The sequence below is a fragment of the Artemia sp. Qi Xiang Cuo genome, chromosome 3, assembly GCF_049724085.1.
Source record: "Artemia sp. Qi Xiang Cuo chromosome 3, ASM4972408v1, whole genome shotgun sequence".
Taxonomy (NCBI): Eukaryota; Metazoa; Arthropoda; class Branchiopoda; order Anostraca; family Artemiidae; genus Artemia; species Artemia sp. Qi Xiang Cuo.
The window spans coordinates 32,738,366-32,764,176 of record NC_142796.1 but is presented as its reverse complement, the minus strand read 5'-3'; positions in this window follow the sequence as shown (position 1 = coordinate 32,764,176).

Genomic DNA, 25,811 nt, shown 5'->3' with positions numbered 1-25,811 from the left:
TGTTGTTATACCCTTTTGACAAACTGCATACAAACGCCGTGTTGTGATCAGGGTCGTTTTCAGATTTTTTTTTCGGGGGGGGGGGGGGTACAAAAAAACTATAAAAACACACCAAAAATTTCTTTTATATTAGTAGTGAGGGGATTCCAGACTCTACGACGCCCATACGAAATTAACATGGGATTTCTATGACGCCCTGTTTCTACAACATGTCATCTGACGTCAGGACATCCCTGGCAAGATTCGGACAACATCCCTGGCGAGATTCCGACAACATGCCCTGACAAAATTCCCGGATTTCCAGGTGTTCCAGTATTTTTTATATGATTAACCGGAGTGTGCTCGGTATAATGCACAAGTAGCAATAATTGGGAATTCTAAGTGGAGCTCCTAGGCCCTCACAACTGTGCAATGCAGTCCCGGCTTCTACCACTCGGCTGGCAAGATTCCGACAACATGTTCCTGTTTCCCGGTGTTCAATTAAAGGGAACACAGCTGAAGAGATTCCCATGACACCCCCTGTACTCCAATGACTTAACACGACTCAAGCCATTTTAAACGGTCGAATGTAATATGGATGACCCGATATTTATGTAACCTTGCGTCAGGACCCGTGGAGAATCCCCGCTTGTAACTTAACGACAGCAAACATCGTACGCAATGACGATTCACATAACTTAAGTAAGGACGACGCACATCTTACGTAATGACAATGCACAAATCACTATCACATAATACTTTTTTGGGATATAATTTTTCGCCTAAACGTTCAAAGTATTTTTTCTTTCTTTTAACTTAATGGCGGCTCAGACTTTATATAATGTCAGCATACGTAGTGTAATGACGGCACGCAAGTTACATAATGACAGCTCAACCATCACTGTCACATAATGCTTTTTTGGGATTTTATTTTTCGCTGAACGTCCAACGCATTTTTTTTTCTTTCTTTCAAAACGTTTCTTCTCTTTTTTTTCTTTAGTTCTTTGTCTTCTCTGGGACTCGAAAGGTCAACTTCCTTCCAATGGAATACCGCCTCAAGAATCAGGACTAAACTGCTATTCCCTCTATTTTGTCCATCTCAATATATTTTAGAAACAACCTATTGCGCAACAACTGAGATTTTAAATTTTTCAAGCATGCTAGAACGAGGTGTTTACAGCCAAAATTTGGCATGAAAACGGAAAATATCTATTTCAAGACAAAATTATTGCTCTTAATGTATTTTTAGTAATGAAGGGGGAATGCATGCTTAAATTATGTAAACACCTTGGTATTAGAGATGCATCATAAACAACATATCTAAAGGATTAAGGTTATTGTATATAATTATTTTTTATAAAAAAAAATTTACAACAATATTAAAACAATGAAAAAGCCGTTATAAAACACGACAAACAAAAATAAAACATAAAAAAACGGTTTAAAGGATCATAATTTAGGCAAAAAGAACCGTGTATTATAGAAAGGCAGGGGTCCTAGCATGCATTTCCAGAGGGGGGGGGGCTTGATATTAGAGATAAATTTTAGCAATATTAAGAGCTGTAGATGAAAATGTCCCGTTTCTTTGAGCCAAGACTATGAATATTTCACGCCATCTTGACAATACGCCCCACCCTACCCCTAGCATTCATTTCCAAGAGAAAGGACTGATATTAGAGCTACATTTAAGCCATATTAAGAGCTTTAACGAAAATGCCTCGTTTTTTGAGCCAAGACTATGAATAGTTCACAACATAGTGACGATACGTCCCACCCCCTAGGAATCATTTCCATAGGGTGCGTTGATATTAGAGCAAAATTTAAGCCATATTAAGAGCTTTTTAACGAATTTGCATCGTTTCTTTGACTTTTGGAAGTTTTCTTGTTTGAAACCTGTGACTCAGAATGATTTTGTAGTGTTGTGTCATGATTTGTCGTTTTTGTGTTGTTACCTCACTTGATGTTTCAAAGTTCATTTTGGAAGTTTTCTCGTTTGAATAATGTAACTCAGAATATTCCTTGTATTGATGTGTCGTGGTTTTTCTTGTGAGTGGTACCTCTGTTGATGTTCTTAAAGTGCTTTATGGAAGTTTTTTTGCTTGAAACATATGACTCAGAATGCTTTTTGTAGTGTTGTATGATGGTTTATCTTGCCACTATTACCTCATTTGGTGTTTCAAAGTGCATTTTGGAAGTTTTTTGTTTGAAACGTATGATTTAGAATGTTTTTGTAGTGTTGTGTCGTCGTTTTTTGTGTCAGTTTTAACGATGTTAATATTTTCAAAGTGCATTTTGGAAGTTTCTCGTTTGAAATGTATGACTACAGATATTTTTAGTGTTGTTTCGTGGTTTATCGTGTCAGTGTTACCTCAGTTGATATTTTCAAAGTGTAATTTAGAAATTTCTTTTTCGTTTGAAACCTATGACTCAAGATGTTTTTATGGTGTGGTGTCGTGGTTTGTCTTGTCAGTGTTACCATTGTTAACATTTTCAAAGTGCATTATGGAGGTTTTTTGCTTGAAACGTATGACTCCGAATGTTTTTAGTAGTGTTGTGTCGTGGTTTATCTTCTCTGTGTTACTTTTCTTGATTTTTTCAAAGTCCATTTTGGAAGTTTTCTCGTTTGAAACATATGACTCAGAATTTTTCTTGTAGTGCGGTGTTGTGGTTTATCTTGTCAGTGTTACCTCTCTTGATGCTCTCAAAGAACATTTTGGAAGTTTTTTCGTTTGAAACGTATGACTCAGAATGTTTTTTAGTGTTGTGTCGTCGTCTTTCGTGTCAGTGTTACCTATGTTAATATTTTCAAAGTGCATTTTGCTAGTTTCTCGTTTGAAATGTATGACTACAGATATTTTTAGTGTTGTTTCGTGGTTTATCGTGTCAGTGTTACCTCAGTTGATATTTTCAAAGTGTAATTTAGAAATTTCTTTTTCGTTTGAAACCTATGACTCAAGATGTTTTTATAGTGTGCTGTCGTGGTTTGTCTTGTCAGTGTTACCATTGTTAATATTTTCAAGGTGCATTATGGAGGTTTTTTGCTTGAAACATATGACTCAGAATGTTTTTTATAGTGTTGTGTCCTGCTTTATCTTGTCTGCGTTTCCTCTGTTAATTTTTTCAAAGTTCATTTTAGAAGTTTTCTGGTTTGAAACGTATGACTCAGAATCTTCTTGTATTGTTGTGTCGTGGTTTATCTTGTCAGTGGTCTCTCTTGATGTTTTTAAAGTGCATTTTGGAAGTTTTTTCGTTTGAAACATATGACTCAGAATGTTTTTTTGTAGTGTTGTATGATGGTTTATCTTGCCACTATTACCTCATTTGATGTTTCAAAGTATATTTTGGAAGTTTTTCCTTTGAAAAGTATGACTCAGAATGTTTTTTAGTGTTGTGTAGTCGTTTTTCGTGTCAGTTTTACCTATGTTAATATTTTCAAAGTGCATTTTGCAAGTTTCTCGTTTGAAATGTATGACTACCGATATTTTTAGTGTTGTTTCGTGGTTTATCGTGTCAGTGTTACCTCAGTTGATATTTTCAAAGTGTAATTTAGAAATTTCTTTTTCGTTTGAAACCTATGACTCAAGATGTTTTTATAGTGTGGTGTCGTGGTTTGTCTTGTCAGTGTTACCATTGTTAATATTTTCAAAGTGCATTATGGAGGTTTTTTGCTTGAAACATATGACTCAGAATGTTTTTTATAGTGTTGTGTCCTGCTTTATCTTGTCTGTGTTTCCTCTGTTAATTTTTTCAAAGTTCATTTTAGAAGTTTTCTCGTTTGAAACATATGACTCAGAATTCTTCTTGTAGTGTGGTGTTGTGGTTTATCTTGTCAGTGTTAACTCTCTTGATGCTCTCAAAGTGCATTTTCTAAGTTTTTCGTTTGAAATATATGACTCAGAATGTTTTTTGTAGTGTTGTATCATGGTTTATCTTGCCACTATTACCCCATTTGATGTTTCAAAATGCATTTTGGAAGTTTATCATTTGAAACATATGACTCCAGATATTTTTTACTGTCGTATAGTGGTTTATTGTGTCAGTATTACCTCAGTTGATATTTTCAAAGTGCATTTTGGAAGTCTTTTCGTTTGAAACATAAGACACAGAGTGTTTTATAGTGTTGTGTCATGGTTTATCATGTCAGTGTTACCTCAGCTGATGTTTTCAAAGTGAATTTTGGAAGTTTTTTCATTGAAACATATGACTCAGGATTTTTTTATAGTGTAATGTCATGGTTTATCTTTTCTGTGTTACCTCTGTTGATGTTTCGAAGTGCATGTTGGAAGTTTTCTCTTTTGAAACGTGTGACTCCAGATACTTTTAAGGGTTGTGTCATGGTTTATCTTGTTAGTGTTACCTGAGTTGATACTTTCAAAGTGCATTTTGGACTTTCAAAGTCTTTCATTTGAAACATATGACTCAGAATGCTTTTATAGTGTTGTGTCATGGTTTATCATGTCTGTGTTACCTCAGTTGATGTTTTCAAAGTGCATTTGGAAGTTTCTCGTTCGAAAAGTATGACTCCAGATATTTGTTAACGTTGTGTCGTGGTCTATCTTGTCTCTGTTACCTCTGTTGATGTTTCAAATTCATTTTGGAAGTTTTCTCGTTTGAAAGTATGACTCAAGATATTTTTTGTGTTGTGTCGTGCTTTATATTCTCTGTGTTACCTTAGTTGATGTTTCAAAGTTCATTTTGTAAAAGAATATGTTTATAGAGTTTTTTCGTTTGAAACATTTGACTTAGGATATTTTTGTAGTGTTTTGTTGTGGTTTATCTTATCACTATTACCTCTGTTAATGTTTTCAAAGTGCATCTTGGAAGTTTCTCGTTTGAAACATACGACTCCAGATATTTTTTCAGTGTTGAGTCATAGTCTATCTTCTCTGTGTTACCCTAGCTGATGTTTCAAAATTCATTTTGAAATTTGTTTTTCGTTTGAAACATTTGTGTCGTGGTTTATCTTGTCTGGGATGTTTTAATGTATATTTTGGAAGTTTTTCATTTGAAATTTATGACTTAGAATGTTTTTGTAATATTATGTCGTGATTTACCTTGTCAGTGTCACCTCTATTGATATGTTGAAAGTGCATTTTGGAATTTTTTTAGTTTTATAATATATGACTTAAATTTTTTTTCTTGTAGTGTTATTTTGTGGTTTATCTTATTAGCATTACCTCAACCGATGTTTCAAAATGTATTTTGGAAGTTTCTCGTTTGAAAAATATGACTCGGGTTGTTTTTATAGTGTTTTGTAGTGGTTATCTTGTCTATGTTGACTCTCTTGATGTTTTAAAAGTGCATTTTGGAAGTTGTTTCGTTTGAAACGTAAGACCCAGGATGTTTTTGTAGTGCTGTATCGTAGTTTATCATGTGTGTTACCTTATCTGGTGTTTTAGAAGCACAATTTAGAAGTTTCTCGTGTCGTGGTTTGTCTTGTCAATGTTACCTCTCTTGGTGTTTTCAAAGTGCATTTTGTATTTTTCTCATTCGAGAAAAATCCAGAACCTAAACTAAACAGACTGGCTTAGGCTACGTTAGGTTAGGTGACGCGTCATCTAACCTAATCTAGCCTGGTTAGGTTTTGGATTTTTCTCAAATGAGAAAAATCCTAAATACACATTGAAAACAGCAAGAGAGGGAACGTTGACAAGACAAACCACGACACAACACTACGAAAAGATTCTGAGTCTTACGTTTCAAACGAGAAACTTCCAAAATATACTTTGAACGCATCAAGAGAGGTAACACTGAAAAGATAAACCACGAGATAACATTACAAAAAAACACACACTATAAAAACATCCTGAGTCACACGTTTCAAACTAAAAACTTCTAAAATGCATTTCTAAAGGGTCATATAAAGTAAAACCCTTGATAAACACACCATACATCACTACAAAAACCATCCTAGGTCATACGGTTCAAACAAAAAACTTCTAAAATGCACTTTGAAAACATCAAGAGAGTTAACATAGACAAGATAACCACTACAAAACACTATAAAAACAACCCGAGGCATACTTTTCAAACGAGAAACTTCCGAAATGCACTTTGAAAAATCGGTTGAGATAATACTGACAAGATAAACCACAAAGTAACACTACAAGAAGAAAAAAATTTAGAGTCCTATATTACAAAACTAAAAAAAATCCAAAACAAACTGTGAACAAATTAAGAGATGTAATACTGACAATATAAATGACGATATAATATTACAAAAAAATTCTGAGTCATACATTTCAAATGAAAACTTAAAAAATTTAATTTAAAACATCAACTCAGGTAACAGAGACAAGATATACCACGACAAAAATCTATTAAAACATTCTGAGTCATTCATTTTAAACCACACAACTTTCAAAAAACACTTTGAAAATACCAACAAAGGTAACACAGACAACACAAACCACGACACAACACTTGGAAAACATTCTGAGTTATACATTACAAACGAAAAAACTTCCAAAATGTACTTTTAAAACGTCAACTGAGGTAACATATATAAGAAAAACCATGACACAACACTATAAAAAGATCCTGAGCAATATGTTTCAAACAAAAATACTTGCAAAATTTACTATGAAAACATCAAGAGAGGTAAAAGTGACAAGATAAACCGCGAAACAACACTAGGAAAACATTCTGAGCCAAATATTTCAAACGTAAAAACTTCCAAAATATACTTTGAAACATCAACTAAGGTAACACAGAGAAGATAAAGCACGACACAAAACTACAAAAATATCTTGAGTCATATGTATCAAACGAAAAAACTTCCAAAATGCACATTGAAAAAATTAACAGAGGTAATAGTGATAAGATAAACCACGACACAACACCACAAAAATATCCTAAGTCAAATGTTTCATACGAAAAAACTTCCAAAATACACTTTTAAAGCTTCAAGAGAGGTAATAATGACAGGAGAAACCACTACTCAACACTATAAAATATTCTGAGTCATACGTTTCAAACGAAAAACTTCCAAAATATACTTTGAACGCATCAAGAGAGGTAACACTGAAAAGATAAACCACGAGATAACATTACAAAAAAACATACACTATAAAAACATCCTGAGTCACACGTTTCAAACTAAAAACTTCTAAAATGCATTTCTAAAGGGTCATATAAAGTAAAACCCATGATAAACACACCATACAGCACTACAAAAACCATCCTAGGTCATACGGTTCAAATGAAAAACTTCTAAAATGCACTTTGAAAACATCAAGAGAGTTAACATAGACAAGATAACCACTACAAAACACTATAAAAACAACCCGAGGCATACTTTTCAAACGAGAAACTTCCGAAATGCACTTTGAAAAATCGGTTGAGATAATACTGACAAGATAAACCACAAGGTAACACTACAAGAAGAAAAAAATTTAGAGTCCTATATTACAAAACTAAAAAAATCCAAAACAAACTGTGAACAAATTAAGAGATGTAATACTGACAATATAAATGACGATATAATATTACAAAAAAATTCTGAGTCATACATTTCAAATGAAAACTTAAAAAATTTAATTTAAAACATCAACTCAGGTAACAGAGACAAGATATACCACGACAAAAATCTATTAAAACATTCTGAGTCATTCATTTTAAACCACACAACTTTCAAAAAACACTTTGAAAATACCAACAAAGGTAACACAGACAACACACAACCCACGACACAACACTTGGAAAACATTCTGAGTTATACATTACAAACGAAAAAACTTCCAAAATGTACTTTTAAAACGTCAACTGAGGTAACATATATAAGAAAAACCATGACACAACACTATAAAAAGATCCTGAGCAATATGTTTCAAACAAAAATACTTGCAAAATTTACTATGAAAACATCAAGAGAGGTAAAAGTGACAAGATAAACCGCGAAACAACACTAGGAAAACATTCTGAGCCAAATATTTCAAACGTAAAAACTTCCAAAATATACTTTGAAACATCAACTAAGGTAACACAGAGAGGATAAACCACGACTCAAAACTACAAAAATATCTTGAGTCATATGTTTCAAACGAGAAAACTTCCGAAATGCACATTGAAAACATTAACAGAGGTAATAGTGATAAGATAAACCACGACACAACACCACAAAAATATCCTAAGTCAAATGTTTCATACGAAAAAACTTCCAAAATACACTTTTAAAGCTTCAAGAAAGGTAATAATGACAGGAGAAACCACTACTCAACACTATAAAATATTCCGAGTCATACGTTTCAAACGAAAAACTTCCAAAATACACAACAGAGGTAACACAGACAAGGTAGATAACGACACAACACTAAAAAGTATCTGGAATCATGTTTTCAAACGAGAAACTTCCAAAATGCACTTTGAAAACAATAACTGAGGTAATACTAACATTAAAACCATGACACAACGCTATAAAAACACTCTGAGTCATTTGTTTCGAACGAAAAACTTCATAAATGCACTTTTAATATATTAACTGAGATAACACTGACACGATAAACCACAGCACAGCACTAAACAATATCTGGAGTCATACGTTTCAAACGAGAAACTCCCGAAATACACTTTGAAAATATTAACACAGGAACACAGACAAGATATACCACGACGCAACACTATAAAAAACATTTTGTTTTCCAACGAAAAAAAACTTCCAAAATGCATTTTGAAACATCAAATGAGGTTATAGTTGCAAGGTAGACCATGATATCTTTTTTTTGAATTTTGATCTCGTTTTATCATTGTTAATTTTTTTTAATTTGGCACTTATTATTTGAATTAACTCACATATAGTAAGACGTATATTTTTTTTCATATTCCTGATTGCTTTATTTGACAATATATATGAAAACATTACTTAAAGATCCATCACCTATTCGCTTTATTTGGTGAAAGGGCCAAATAGTTTCTACTGACTAATGTATTATATGATTAAGTATGTAAATATTACTTTCCTCCAGCTAATACTGAAAATACCTCCACCTGATATATAAATATTTCTGTATCATTCAATTATCTTACTTTTGATAAGACAATTACTATACTATATGTTATGATATAAAGAATGAAATTTCACGGTCACTATTTCTAATTCGTCAGGTGGAAATATATAATATTTCCACCTGATGCTTTACTATTCTACAACCTGATATAATATAAATAATGAAATTATGTGTTCCTTATTTCTAATTCTACATATTGCTTCCACCTGACGCCTTACGGATACTGTAAGCAACTGACTTCTAAGAGCATCTTATTACATCTAAATTTTAACACACTGATATATATGAATTAAAATAATTTGCAAAAAAACAAATTTGACATATTGATAGATTTTAACTTAATATCTGATTACAACACTGGAATAATGTAGCATGCACTTGTTTCATCTGTTTTATGAAAATTTTTTCAATATTAATTGAAGTTACATCATAGATACATAAGATTTCACACTTACTTCATAATTTTACATGGCCATAATATTCCCATATGTTGTTACTTTTTTTTGGGCTTCAGATAAATTAATTACTGATTCGGCTAATTGTTCATGGTTTTTCTTCGTGGTGTTTCACTTTTTGGCACTTGTTTCTTGGGATAAGCATTTAAAATGTTCATAAGTATGAATTCTTGCACAAAATTGTCCGTGCGTGGTTTGTCACATCATATACGAGGATTTGGTGTTATAGAGTCGTTGAAATTTTTAATAGGTACATATCACTTGGGGAATTAATTAAAGGGGATGAGTATCTTGATAACTGGGCTAGGCATCTCTTCTGATCACTTCTATCCTCAGGCAAATTTAATACGCGTTTAGTTTATGTTTCCAGTAAATTGTTTACGTTCGGCCCTTCTTTTATTTTAGCAAAGGGCTGCGTTACGACATGTAAAGGTAATTATGATTGGATCAACTTGATCTTAGGGTCTTGGTTCAACGTATTGTCTTTTATTCCTGGTTTAATGATACACAATCATTGATGGATTAATCGCTGGGATTATAATTTTAATAACTGGGTTGGGTCTCTCTTCTGGACACTTCATTTTGGGAAAATTTAGCATAGTTTGTGTTTCCCACAATGTTGTTCATGTTTATCTTTTCTTTTCATGGAGGATGATTTGTTTTTGCGACATCTAATAATGATTGGGTAGGGTCAAAACTTAAACTTGGAATCTTGTTTCAACATATTGTCTTTGACTTGGGGTTTAAGATACATAATCATTGAAGGATTAACTTCAGGATTATTCTTGGTCCTTGGTATAAGGTTTGGGACCTTGCCGTCTAAGGATAGTTATTTGACGGATTTTTATGCAGTTTTACGACATGACTGGTCGGGGTGGTTCTCTAGATAATCGTTTAATAATACATATATATGGGATTTTTCTGTTTGACGATATTGTTTGAGGTAGTGTTACCTGGTACTAGGTTTTGGTAACTGGGATTGTCATCAGGGTATTGCCTTCAGGGATTTATTTGGTGAGTACTTATCGTTGGTTGACGAATGATGAGAGTAGATGCTACTAGGTTGTATCTGTGTTGCGTGCTGGTATACCATGATTGAATTTGCACTGATTACTACCCTTCCTAGAATGTAAATATCTAGGCAGAATCACATGCTCTTTACAATCACGTAAGTTAAAACACATACGGCAATAGTACATAATTTATAGGATATTGTAAAGGGACTATTATTTGAAGTAATAGTCGTGATCAGTCACACTAACGATATTGAATTAATATGAGTAAAGTCAAATTTAAAGATAAAATAAATAAGAGCAATTTTAATGCTTTTTTTGCATATTGCAGCGACATTGGATTACTGTGAGACAAGCTCAGTAATCATAAGAAAAATGATTGAGTATAAGATTATAATACAATACGAAAATTTCAAAAATAATACTTATATATATATATTTAGCACATGTTTCAGCTTTTATTTCACTTTTAATGTTCCTCAACATTTGACTAATTTTGCAATTAATTTTTGACTATCTAACGACACCTGAGTGATGCTACTTAGTCTAAAGAGAGTTTGATTTTTACCATAAATTTTCAAGAATTCAATCTTTACTTATGTCCGTGTTGCCTATGAGAAGCATATTTTATCGTTACAGCTGAATGGGTTTAGGCAAACAATAATTAGAAAGGTGGGACTGGACTTGGCACGAGTGAGGACCTCTACTCCCATTCGCTCGATCATGTTTTCCATTATTTTTTGGCTTAAGGGTTATCAGGGAGTTCCGGGTTTAGGTTTTGCATCTCACTCAACTCGATGTGATCTGTCTTTGCTCTTTTTCTATGTGTTCTCATAATTTTTGCATAATTCAGGGTTAATAACATTCTTATAGTCAGAAAAATCATGAATACAAAGCCTATTGTCAGGAGCATGTTCCACCAAAAATTTGTTGAGAATAGTCCGTTTCTACTTCCTACATACGTCAATCTTTGGTCTTCATTAGTGAATCGGGGGATTTGGGAGTCTAAAGATTCTCTTATTTTTGTAAGCAGTAATGGTCCCTTGACAGTCTCTATTTTTGACCATATTGTGGCTTTTACTTCTTCGGTATTAATATTTGGAATAGTATACGATAATTTAACTGGTTTGAGATTGATTACCTTAGGACTTATTATATCCGTACTCAGGGTTATCAATGGTGTTTGTACTGTGGCTTCTTTGGTTACTAATCGAGACCCTTGTTTAATGGTTATTGTTCCCACGTCTTGTAGTAGTAATTCAGTTCTGTAACTTGGATCGATTCTTTCTGTGTTATTATAACAAGAGAAGGTCCCAACTGTTTCCTTTTGAACAGCAAATAGCCATAGATCATTTCTAAGATGAATGAATATCTCTCGTTTTGTACTTCCTACTAACGCTTCGCACGAATTGGGAATTTCTTCCTGTTTCCCTAAGAATTCTAATGGGGGGTTCTTTCTTGTAGGTTCAAATGGGGAGATTTTATTTTTGTTTATTCAAATGGGGGTTTTATTTTTCTTTGTAGTGAGGTTATATGAACTTTATACCATAATAGTGAGGTTATGTGAACTTTATACCATAGTTTGAGGGGGAATTTCGTGCGGTGGGGAATTCAATTAGCGGGTCAAATGGGGAGCGTATGTTAATGGCCTTACTGAGTCGAAATCAGATTACTAGGATTCAGGTTTCCTAGAGAGCGGTTGGAGCCACAAGGACTAATTATCTTGAGAAATACTAACATGAAGAGATAAAATCAAGAAAGTAATGTATTTATTTTTACTCACATTAGCAATACAAAGCTGATTCAGGAACATCAAATTATCTGCACTTTAATTCACTGTCATAGGCGCTTGAATAAAATTATACACTGGAGCATATGCAATGCAACATAGGTCTATTAATGATTTCAAACAAATTGTCAAAAGTTATTAATAGTTAGATCATGGGTTCACTCACATTAGACTGTTCTCGACTGCCTACCCACTCTCAAAAATTGCTAAGTTCTAACTAACTATACTATCCAATTTCGCCAGAGGTTACATTCAGGCGTTGCTAAAAAGTATGTTACCTTGGTCCTATTGGTCCAATAGTATGTCCTATATTTCTATTGGACAGGGAATACACAAATTGGCTACTTCAACTTTCATACGATTTATAGCTATAAGATTTGTATTTTGGAATTTTTCTTGACAATCAAAGTATTACTTTTGTAATTTTATTGCTAACGACATGTCACTTAGTTTCCAGATGGCTTATAATTTATCAAGGTGAAACTTGTTAAGGGACAATACTTCTTAGTTACATTGGAATACATAATCCTAAACTTAGTTTCAGAACAATGCAACTAGATTACATGAACATGCTTTGTATCTCTAGTGCCTATTTTTTTTGTATTATAAATTCTACCTTCTCTTGACAGTTTGGAAATTCAAGTTCTTAAAATTTAAACTACATTGTTGGTTGCCTGTCACGTTACACTTGGTCACACTGATATTTATTGCATATTTTTGTGACACAGAAATGGATTTATTTATTGCTACTGCACTTTCTGTGGGAAAGATAATACAAAGTTTATTCGATCAAGAGACATTTGTTTTGCTACTTTTTAAATTGGACGATCAAGCCTTACTCGATCTGTGGGTTACCTGAATTTTTAGGTTCATATTTTGGGTGATTTTATTTTACATGGGCAACTTTAATTTGGAAGATTTGAGGCTTTGAATTTTGATCCCGTTACAACAGTGGTAATCCTGACAAGATAAACAACGACACCACACTATAAAAACATCTTGAGTCATTGCTTTCAAATGAAAAAAAAAGCAAAAAAATTCCAAAATGCACTTTGAAAATATCAACTGAGGTAACACTGACACCATAAACCACGACACAACATAAAACAATATCTGGAGTCATACGTTTCAAATGCGGAACTTCCAAAATGCACTTTGAAAATATTAACATAGTTAAAACTGACACAAAAAACGACGACACAACACTACAAAGACATTCTAAATCATACGTTTCAAACAAAAAAACTCCCAAAATGTACTTTGAATTACCAAGTGAGGTAATAGTGGCAAGATAAACCATGCTACAACACTACAAAAACATTCTGAGTCATTGGTTTCGAACGAAAAAACTTCCAAAATACACTTTGAGAGCATCAAGAGAGGTAACACTGACAAGATAAACCACAAAATAATACTACAAGAAACATTCTGAGTCATATTTTCAAACGAGAAAACTTCCAAGATGCACTTTGAAACATCAAGTGAGGTAACACAGAAACGATAAACTATGACACAACACTACAAAAGCATTCTGAGTCATATGTTTCAAAGAGAAAACTTCCAAAATGTACTTTGAAAACATTAACAAACGTAACACAGACAAGATAAAGCAGGACACAACACTATAAAAAACATTCTGAGTCATATGTTTCAAACGAAAAAACTTCCATAATGCACTTTGAAAACATTAACAGTGGTAACACTGGCAAGATAAACCATGACACCACACTATAAAAACATCTTGAGTAATAGGTTTCAAACGAGAAAAAACAACTTCCAAAATACCCTTGGAAAAAAACAAGTGAGGTAACAAAGACAGGATAAACCACGAAACCACACTACCAAATGTTGGCGGTGGGGCCTGTAATAGTGGTGTACGATGGTGTGAAATATTCATAGTCTTGACACAAATAAATGCGCCATTTTCGTTAAAAGCATTTCCGTTGCCACGGTAGCGTTAATTGTCATGGGGGTATCATGTTGAGAGTGGATTACTAAAACATAAATCAATGGATTTAAAAGCATATTTTTGTTATGAAAATATCTATAAATGCTTTTGGAATACTGAGGTGATTGAGAGGGTGTCGTGTGCCATCCATGGTTTGCCAAGGTGGCGTGAATTACCTTGGACGGGAATCATGTTGAGGGTGGATTGCTAAAAAATAAATCAATGGATTTAAAACATATTTTTATCATGAAAATATCTGTAAATGTATTTGGAATAATGAGAGTGCTAGAGGGTGCCTGATGTCATCCATAGTTTGCCAGGGGGGCGTCTATTGTCTTGGAGTAATATGTTTTTGCATCTCAAAAGTTAAGGTGGAGGGGTTAAAAGCCTTTTTTTCGGCAGAGGGAGACTGATATCTAACATCCCAGTCAAAGATACGATGCATTTTTGCTAAAAAGCTCTTAGCATGGCTTAACTTTTGCTAAAGTATCAACGCGTCCTCTGGAAATGATTGCTAGAGGGTGGGGCGTATTGTCATTATGTTGTGAAATATTCATAGTCTTGGCTCAAAGAGACGGGGTATTTTCGTTAAAAGCTCTTAATATGGCTTAAATTTAGCTTTAATATCAGTCCGTTATCTGGAAATGAATCCTAGGGAGAGGGTGGGGCGTATCGTCACGATAGTGTGAAATATTCATAGTCTTGGCTCAAAGAAACGAGGCATTTTCATTAAAAACTCTTAATATGTCTTAAATTTATCTCTAATGTCAACCCCCCCTCTGGAAATTCATGCTAAGACTCCGCCTTTCTATAATACACAATTCTTTTTGCCTATATTTCAATCCTTTAAAAGCCTTTTTTCACGTTTTTTTTTCTTTGTCGTGTTTTTTAACTGATCTTTCATTGTTTAAATATTGTTGTAAATTTGTTTTTATGATTTTTTTTATGTACAATAGCCTTAATCCTTTAAATCTGTTGTTTAGGATGCGTCTCTACTACCTAGGTGTTTACATAGTTTAAGCATCCCTTTCCCATCTAGTACTAAAAATACATTAAGAGAAATTGTCTACGGAAATAGATATTTTCCGTCTTCATGCCAAGGTTTGGCAGTAAACACGTCGTTCTAGCATGCTTACAAATTGTGAAATCTCAGGTGTCGCGCATTAGATTATTTATAAAATATATCGAATTAGAAAAAATACTGGAAACAACAGTTTAGTCCTGATGCTTGAGGGGCCATTCCATGGCAAGGAAATTGACCTTTCGAGTCCCAGCGAGGACAAGGAACTAAAGAAAAAAGAAGAAACACTTTGAAAGAAAGAAATAAACACGTCGTACGTTTCGGCGAAAAATAAAATCCCAAAAAGAATTATGTGACAGTGATGGGTGCACTGTGATTATGTAACTTGCGCACCGTCATTACGCAACGAGCGCTGACATTACATAAAGTGTGCGCCGCCATTAACTTAAAAGAAAAAAAATAATGCTTTGCATGTTTCGGCGAAAAATAAAATACCAAAAAAGTATTAAGTGACGGTTATGTGTTTAAAGTCATCACGTAAGATGTGCACTTACCTTACATAAGATATGTGAACCATCATTGCGTAAGGTGCCTGCTGTCGTTAAGTTACAAGCAGGGATTCCCCACGGGTCTCGATGCAAGTCATTGGAGTCCATGGGGGTTTGTCATGGGAATCTCGCCAGCTGTGTTCCCTTTAATAGAGCACCTGGAAACAGGGACATGTTGTCGAAATCTTGCCAGCCGAGCGGTAGAAACCGGGACCACATTGCAAAGGTGCGAGGGACTAGGAGCTCCATCTGGAATTCCCATTTATTGCTACTTGTGAATTATACCGAGCACATTCTGATTAATCATATAAGAATACTGGAACACCTGGAATCCTGGGAATCTTGTCAGGGCATGTTGTCGGAATCTTGCCAGGGGTGTTGTTGGAATTTTGCCAGGGATGTCGTGACGTTAGAGGGTATGTTGTTGAAGAAGGGCGTCATAGAAATACCATGAAAATTTTGTATGGGCGTCTTAAAGTCTGGGACCCCCTCGCTACTTATATTCATTTTTGCTACTTTTTATGATTTGGAAAAACATCTCGGGGGAGTGGGATTCAAACCCCCTAAACCCCCTGAATACGGCCTTGGTTTTCATTCAGTTCAACTTCCTCCCTCAAAATTCCTTGAAAATTTCACCTCATACCCTTATAGATAGTTGTAATAGAAGTCACAGTAGTAGCATTGATATTGTTAGTAATAGTATATAATAGTGGTAGTATTACTAGAAGCAGTAGTATTAAAATGTTGCCTTTTGGTCAGTAGAACATCCCTCTCATCAAGTCCTGGAAGTTTCAACTTTGCCTTTGCAGTAGTATTGGGTTAATACCTTTAACGACAGCCCTATTCTAACGTGCCAAGCGGTGCCCTATTCCAACATTCCGAGTGGTGCCTATTACTCCACGACAGCCAGCAGGTGTTATAAGAGAAATATCATTTAAATTATTGTATGCAGTTTAAGCGGGCCCGTATGAAGTTACCTCAACTTCCGGGACGACAAGGAATTCTCGGAATTGCATTCTTTCTTTAATATCGTCATGAATTCAAAGCGGGTCTATAGAGTTATCTTTACCAAATACTCTGATATGAGAGAAAGACCGTCCAAATTATTGTTTGCAGTTTAAACGGCCATAGATCACATTAGTTTAAGTGCAACCATACACATCTGACGTTATGGCACTGCCAGAACAATAAGGAAATTTCTGGAAGCATTATTATCTGAATTTCACTTGATAAGTATATTATTCAATAATTGAAGAGAGTTTGAAGAGACATGATGTCTTCTAAACGAAGTTTTGACATGAATTCTAATATACATTTGGTAAAGATATATCTGTACTCTAATGGTATCGAGCCGATTATTGATTATTGATAATTGATTATGACTGCAACCAGCCAGGTATAATGTTTGTAATGTAATGGTTCTGAGCACATCCTTAGCAGATTAAGATCAAGAAGAAGGTTTAACGGTGATTCCCCCAATGCCACCGACTACATAACCAAAGGCATAGATGGCGTTATTGTTAACTATAGTTATAAATGGTGACATATTTTCTTTTCTAACGATATATATTTTAGCTTTCAAGCAGTTTTCCTTTGATTTTACTAAATTTATGTCTGATGTATGAAACGAACATGAGAACCATGATTTCCTATGGTAAAAGAACGGCACGTTACTCCACTGAGCTAACAAGTTAATGATGAAATTATGATTTTAGAAATACATTCTAGGCTATCAATGTATTGTTTCTGGGACGCTGACTAACTGGTATTAAGCGTCACAATATCATAACAAGTTAATTGCGCAATCGATTTCTCAATTGTATTTTTGGTAAGTGTTATAAGTGATCTGTTTTTGGGCACTATTTTTGACACCACTCCGAGATTATGCATAGCACGATGATTTGAGGTACTTGCTGCGCAACCATATTCTGTTGATGGTTAATGAAGCATGTTTCGATCTCAAAAATTCTTTTCATACAGTTTTGGTTTATCCATAGACATTTAAAATCCCCTTTAGTTATCGAGTTTTAAGTATATAATCTCTAGGTTTAAGAACACCTATCCCTACTAGTCATTCTTAAGATACCGAATTTAACCTGTGGCATATTTTGAACTTGGAGCTTCAGGGGACGGTAAAGAAAGGTAAAGGTAAATCATATGGAATTTGACTTTACAGTCCCTATCGGTGGTGCTGATCTCCGTTGCTTTGGTCCTTCAGCCAGGAAGCGAAATGGGGGTTGGGGCCCAACCATCCTGCGCTTTTGCACACCCTTCTGTTTATCTTCCTCAGATTTCTCCAGGTACCCATTCAGAGCTGGGTAAACACTGGCTGAGCTTACAGAGTCACATCACTGGCCCTCGTTCCAAGCCAAATAATTGGGTACACTAGGATCCAAACCATCGCCCTCTCAGACAAAGAATCCTAAATCCAGCGCAGCGGTAAAGAACAGTATCAAAACTAAAAAAGCAGCATTTACCGAATTTTATGTGTTTGTATACTATATATAATCAATAGTATTGAATAATACCCCTCCCTACTAGCCATTTTTGAACTATGGAACTCATTCCGTGAAATTTTTATTCATCTTGACTTTCAAGGGACGGTAAAGAGCGATACGAAAACTAAAATGCGTATAAACACTGCCATCGAATTGTTTACGTGCTTAGCCTTTGAGGCAAATCATATTTATTTATTATTCTGAACATTTTTAATTTTTTTCTTATTTTAACTGGAATTTTTTCAACTTTTTTTTCCATGTTTTAAAATCACAGTAAATATATTTAGAACAGAAAAAAATCACATGTGATATTTAAAAGAAAAAACAAAATGAGGATAAAATAAATATATCAGTCGTAATTGTTTCTATCAGAAAAATAATTTTCATAGTGATGTTTTTTCATGGATATGAAAAAACGTTTTCGAGATGGAGAAATTTTTAACTTCATGTCCTTGGTAACAAAACTTTCAAAAATAATAAAAAATCTTAATTAGACCTAAGGCATATAGACCCAAGAGACAAAAAACTTTTTAATTTCATGTTCTTGGTACCAAATCATCCAAATATAAAGAAAAATCTTGATTCGACCTAAAGCATATGGATGCAAGAGACGAAAAAGCATCATAATTTCATGTCCTTGGTATCAAACTTCCGAAATATAAAGGAAAATCTTAATTTGACCTAAGGTACATGGATCCAAGAAACGAAAAAACATTTTAATTTCATCTCATTGATAACAAAACTTCCAAATATAAAGAAGAAACACATGAAACCAAGAGATGAAAAACTTTTTAAATTTCATGTCTTTGGTACGAAAAATTCCAAATATAAAGAAAAAACTTAATTCGACCTAAGACACATAGATCCAAGAGAGGAAAAAATATTTTAATTTCATGTCCTTGGTACCAAAACATCAAAGTATTGAAATAATCTTAGAAAATCACTGTTTTTTAGGTATAATTAGACCTCAGACACATGGGTCCAAGAGATGATTTTTTTTTTAATTTAATGTCCATGATACGAATACTTCCAAATATCAAGAAAAATATTAATTGGACCTAAGGCACATTGAGCCAAGAGACGAAATAGTTTTTAACGTCATCTAATTGCTACCAAAACTTCCAATTATAAAGAAAAATCTTAATTCTACCTAAGGCGCATAAAAAACATGTTAATCTCATGTCATTGGTACCAAAACTTCCAAATATAAAGAAACATTTCAATACCCGTTTTCCCATGACTCAATATTAAATCAACCACATTATCCAAATAAAGTAAATTATTAATGGGAATTAAATTTAAACTCAAATTAATCAAATAGTTTCGAATATAACTTTAAATCAAATTTAAGTAAAAACACTGATGTAAATGCTTAAATCACTGTGGGTCAAACTAAAAGAGAAGATGCATATTAGAAAAGGGTGTGAAAAGAGAAATTTATTGTCTTCGAGGCGAAATGATGAAACAAAAGAGAAAAAAAGAGTATAATAAGGATGAATCCCCCAAAAATTGATATCCTTAAAATCAGACATGGCATGACAATTGGTTATAAAACAAACCCTAAAGAAACCAAGTGAGGTTGTATGCACAGAATGATCCATAAGAAATGGCAGAATAAGAAGCATATTCAAAGTAATTGAAATTTTATATTCCAAAAGTAAAAATATTTAGATTTGGGACAACTCTTGCTAAGGAAGGGAGTACTGTGGTAATCATCTAATTAAGCAGAAATAATTTAACATGAAATAAAATATTCATATCGCAAAAAACTATAGATTGCTCAGTTTTGAAATACCAATGTTTTACTAAGATAAGAGAAAACATCCTTTATGTGACGTTTTAAAAGGAAATTGTTGCTAACTACTTTCCTGGATAAGTATGTAAATTGGTTGGTTTTGATGTGGTTGACTTTATAGTATATAATATTAGATTTTTGAAACTGAGAGTGTACTAATCTATTTGCCGGGCAAACCTCTGTCCGTTTGATTTTTAGAAATACCTTGGAATATTGTTGGAATATTGTAAGTGTTCTAATATTGTATTGTACTTTATCGTAGATTGCTTATAATTGCTGATTACCTGGGACCAGAAGTCCCCATGGCATATATATATATATTCAGACTGTGTATTTTAGTGGCATAAATAAAAGGATTATATTACAGCCAACCTTTATACAACCTTATTTAAGCTTCTCGATTAATTCTCAGTTGGTACGCCCGAGATAATTAGTCAGGCCAAGGCCTAAGGCACGCTACCGAGATTTACTCACCTTAGGGCCGTAACTATACCCACTGCAAAGGGTGGATTAACACACCCACCAGAACCTACATTATAACAGCTGGTGACCGCTGGCGGGCAACCTCGACCGTACTTTACAACAATATCAAAACTTCGTTTATTACACATCATGCCACTTCAAACTTTCTTCAATTATTGAATAGCCTGCTTGCCAAACGAAACTCAGATAATAATTCTTCCAAAAATTTCCTTATTGGCCAGAAGTACGAAAACGCCAGATGTCTATGGTTGCAGTTAAATGAATATGATATGTGGCCATACTTAAACTAATATGTGTATCGTAGGAATGACTGGGTGTGTCTATCGTAGGAATGAGAGGATATGTGTGTCGTAGGAAGTATTGCCTCTTTGTGTTGTAGAAATGATTAGAATAATTGTTTCCGAAAAATATTAAATCTCGTAGAGGAACTAGCAAATCCAATAGCAACTGGCCACTTTGAATGATATGATAGGGTTGCGCCTGTATGGTGAGATAGGGCTGTCGTTAGAGTAACGTCATGTGGGCTCCGTTGTAACTGTTATAGCAATACTACTAAGAATTAGTTCCAATTTCATCTTTTACGAATTCTTGTTTTTGTCAAAAAAGGGAAGAGTGGCTATCCAAAAATCTAAAAGTTCTAGCACCATTTGCACAGTAATCCCAAAAATTGATTATAAGACCCGAGATAGGGCTGAGAATTTGTCTCACTTTCAAGATTTGAGCCGGATTTTCTGCCAGATTTGAAATATTATGGAGGTCCAGAGGCTGAGAACTTTAAAGACTTCCCCAGACCCAAATTTGGGCTGTAGATTGGTTTCAGAAATTTGTATTGACTGACCATAAAATCCTCATGGTGAAGTTTATCGGAATTCACATTTTAGGAGAGGAAGGAGGGTTGCACTGGGAGATTTAGAAAAACCCTCTAGGCCCTAGTTCGGGATGTACATGTATCCCAGATTGTTTCATTTATTTAGCTTAATTAATTTCTGAATCAGTAAAAAATCTCTCATCTCCACTTTTACCTTTATTTTTTAAAGACCTTAGGTCTACCAAATCCTGTAAACGCTTCATCAATTAAAACTTTTTTTAATTGAAAGGGAAATCTGCTTAGTTAGGACACCCCTCCCCCTCATCTCTCTCTTCCTCTCCCTCTCTCTCTCTCTCTCTCTCTCTCTCTCTCTCTCTCTCTCTCTCTCTCTCTCTCTCTCTCTCTCTCTCTCTCTCTCTTATTGGCTTGTAATTTACCATTCATAACAATCCTCTTCGTAATTTTTTACTATCGTTGGTACAAACAAAAGGAACGAAAATTCCAAGGACCCAGGGTTTTTGACACTCATGTCGCAGGCCTTGCCTTGGGGAGGAAATAACTTCGTCAAATTTAAGAATTTGCAGGCCTTCAAAAGCCATATGCAGAATTCGAGAAAAGACGCAGAAACGTGGTAATTATTAGTTCCGTTTGAATTCCAAATCAATTGACATCGGCATTATTAAGTTGAAATGATACACACCTTCAAAATTCAAAGATTCTTTGCTGACGAGGCTCCTATTTTCCAGGGGTTGACAATTCCTTTTAATGTGTCAAAGATATCGCAGCTATGGAAAATTTGAGAGCTGTCATATTACACGACCCATAATGTTTTACTAGAGTTTGGAAAAACCAACAAATAAAACCTCTGGGTTTTCTTAAACTTTTGTTAACGTGTAGTTGTTTGATCAGTTTTCATGAGACAAACAAGATACACAGCAGGCCAATTTTGACCTCAACAGCTTTAATTCCTAGACTGAACTGTATCTGCAAGTAGAAAAGGCAGATGTTTTAACATCAGGAAGCATATACACTTCTAAATATATTCAGGGCACCAATTGGGTGGAGGACAATGGTCCCCCCAATTTCTGCCCCTTTTCCCCTGGAGAGGAGAACAATTTTTGGAGTTTTCATCGAAAAATGCTTTATTTAGTATTGCCATTGAAAAAAAATATGAGAAAAACAACAAAATGGCACCTCCATTCATTTAAAAAATTGCATTTTGCACCCTTCTCCTCATACACTTTTGTGATTTGATGCCAATGACTACATTTAGACATTAGGTAAACGTTAGAAAAAGCGAAGGTCAATCACTAGAATGCCCTGACTCAGGCTAGTCCAGTGATTTGACTGACTGCGTCAGGCGCGTTTACACAAATTTTCTTTGGAAGGGGCCTGAAATATTGGCGGAAAGGGTGTATACGCAACGTCAAAAAAATCAAGAAATTAAGCGAAATATGTTGACAGTATAAGAAATTTTATAATTATAAAAGCCAAAAAATCTCGAGACTTTTCGAGGGCATGAGATTGAAGACCTCCCCCTCAGGTGTACATGTTTTGACAGGAGGTTTCCCTCGTTTTTTGGTTATTTGTCTTTTTTAGCAGTTTTTTACACTATGTTAAAATAAATCTTTCTGTTCATCACGCCTAACAAACATGTTGCTTTCGTATCAAGAAAGTTGTTTCTTATATTAATTTTTTGGTACTGGTCCATTATGTGGGCCAACTGCTATATACTGTATCAAGGAAACCAGTCACGAAACCCGTCAAAGTGGCTATTTGCAAGAGACCGCTATAGATAAATGATTGCAAAGCCGTGGTTTCTCAATGAGTTACAATATTGAAACGACTGTTTTTTGGAGTTTAGGGGGGGGGAAGGTACCTAGGTTAGGTTAGGCTAGGTTAAGTATTTTATATATTCTATGCTTTAACATGGAGACCCGTCAAATGGGTATTTGATATCTAAATTGATTGCAAAGCGTGGTTTCTTATCAAGTTTACAATATTTAAACGACTGTTTTTGCGGGTTTAGGAGGGGGGGGGTACCTAGGTTAGGTTTGGTTACGTATTTAATATATGCTATGCTTTACACACACCCCCCCCCCCCCCCCTTGATATGCAAATATATAGCCCAAGTTTGTTTCTAAACTATTATATATTCATCCTATTTTATTTTATTTCATATTAAGCAAACTTGACTTCTTTCATGGACCCGCATAATGCACCAGCACCATTTTTTTAACTTAAAAATGTTTTTTTCTGGAAATTAGTGTATTTGTACTAAAGTATGTAAGTTTTGGTAAACAGTAATACATGTAAGGCCTTTTCTGCTGACATTGTTGATGAACAATCGTGTTCTAGCAACCAGCAAAGGTTTTGTGTGATAAACAATGTGGATGGAAACGACCCGTAATTGAAATTGTTGTTTGTCAATTTTGTTGGTTAAATTTAAGCGGGAAATTCCAAGGACGGTTAACACCGGGGATTTTTTTTACAGTTTTGGAAGACGAAAACCGACTATTTGTCTTAGAGGCTATTATGTTATTGTTGATCTCTTCCCTAAAATTATTTGAAAAAAACTACGTTTTCTAAAGAGTTAAAGAGGCTGAGTTACAAGGTCGAACCTTAAAACGTACAGGGATTAGGAGGCACAGTTGGGGGGCTGCCGCCCCCCAACCCCCGCTTTCGCAGCCTTTAAATAAAAAAAGTTTTTTAAACTGAAAGTAAGGAGCGACATTCAATCTTAAAACGAACAGAAATTATTCCGTAAATGAAAGAGGCTGTGCCCTCCTCAACGCCTCGCTCTTTACGCTAAAGTTTTTATTGTTTAAAAAAGAGTTGTGAGAAAGTCAAACTTTAGCGTAAAGAGCGAGGCGTTGAGGAGGGCACAGCCTCTTTCATATACAGAATAATTTCTGTTCGTTTTAAGATTTAATGTCGCTCCTTACTTTCAGTTTAAAAAACTTTTTTTTATTTAAAGGCTGCGAAAGCGGGGGTTTGGGGGCGGCAGCCCCCCAACTGTACCTCCTAATCCCTGTACGTTTTAAGGTTCCACCTTGTAACTCAGCCTCTTTAACTCTTTAGAAAACGTAGTTTTTTTCAAATAATTTCTGCACGTTTTTGTACAGTTTATTACTTATTATTGCTTGACTAACTGTTAGCTGATCGTGACAGGAGTTGAAGTTGGGGGGCTGCCGCCCCCCAAACCCCCCGCTCTTGAACATTCTTGTGTTAAGGCTTTTAATTCCTGAATACTCAAATCACGTCGTACAGGGTGCCTCCTAATCCCTGTACGTTTTAAGGTTCGAACTTGTGACTCAGCCTCTTTAACAGCCCCCCCAACTGTGCCTCCTAATCCCTGTACGTTTTAAGGGTTGACCTTGTAACTCAGCCTCTTTAACTCTTTAGAAAACATAGTTTTTTTCAAATAATACACATAAACAGGTTAGACATGCTTTGTTATGAAAATTGACGCGCAGATATTTTCATAACAAAGCAGGTCTAAACTGTTTATCTGTATTATTTGAAAAAAACTAAGGTTTTTCGTAAATGTAAATTCGGGGGATAATTTTTTCGGTCTGAAAATATCAAAAGGCCCTAACAGGTCGAATTCTGCTTCGAATGAGTCCTCATTCAACCGGATCCGTTGCCAACTGTGGCCTGTAGGCGTGGCTAAGAAAAAAAAAAGAAATGATGATGAATTTTAGGGTGTATCCCATTTGAGCGCTTTCCCATTTGAGCGCCATGGCGCGCAAATGGGAATTTCCCATTTGCGCGCCGTATTTTAATTAGTTCAGTTGTGTCCCATTTGAGCGCCCGATAATATTTTGCGTATGTTAGGTGATATAGCTAGGTGATCAGGTAAATTTTTCGCAAATCATATTATTGACTTACGAATAAAGTAAACACACCACTCGATGCCTTTTTTAGGCTCTTTCCAAATATAATAATCATTTTTGTCGGAAATGAATTTTACCCCCACCCCTATGTATACCAATCCAGGGCATATATGTGCACATTAGGGGGTGGGGGTAAAGTTTAAACTTAACTCCCATTAACATCAGAAATAAAATTTGCCCACCCCCTAATGTGCAAATAAATACCATGAATTGGTATATATAGGGGTGGGGGTAAAATTCATATCAGAAAAAATGATTATTCTATTTGGAAAGAGCATAAAAAAGGTATCGAGTGGTATGTTTACTTTATTCTTATGTCAATAATATCAACTGCGAAAAATTTACCGACGGGTCTTCATGTCTGTTTTCCTCATACAGTATATAGCGGTGGATACCGCATAATGCATAAGTACCTGTATATACCTTTAGTAGTAAATATATATGGTATACATAAATACTATATATATTTACTTAGTTTATAATACTATAAATGGAAGTTATTTTCACAACCATTGACCCAATAAAATCCTCAGTTTTGTTCGTTGTCTTCGTGGCAATAAATATTTCTACAGG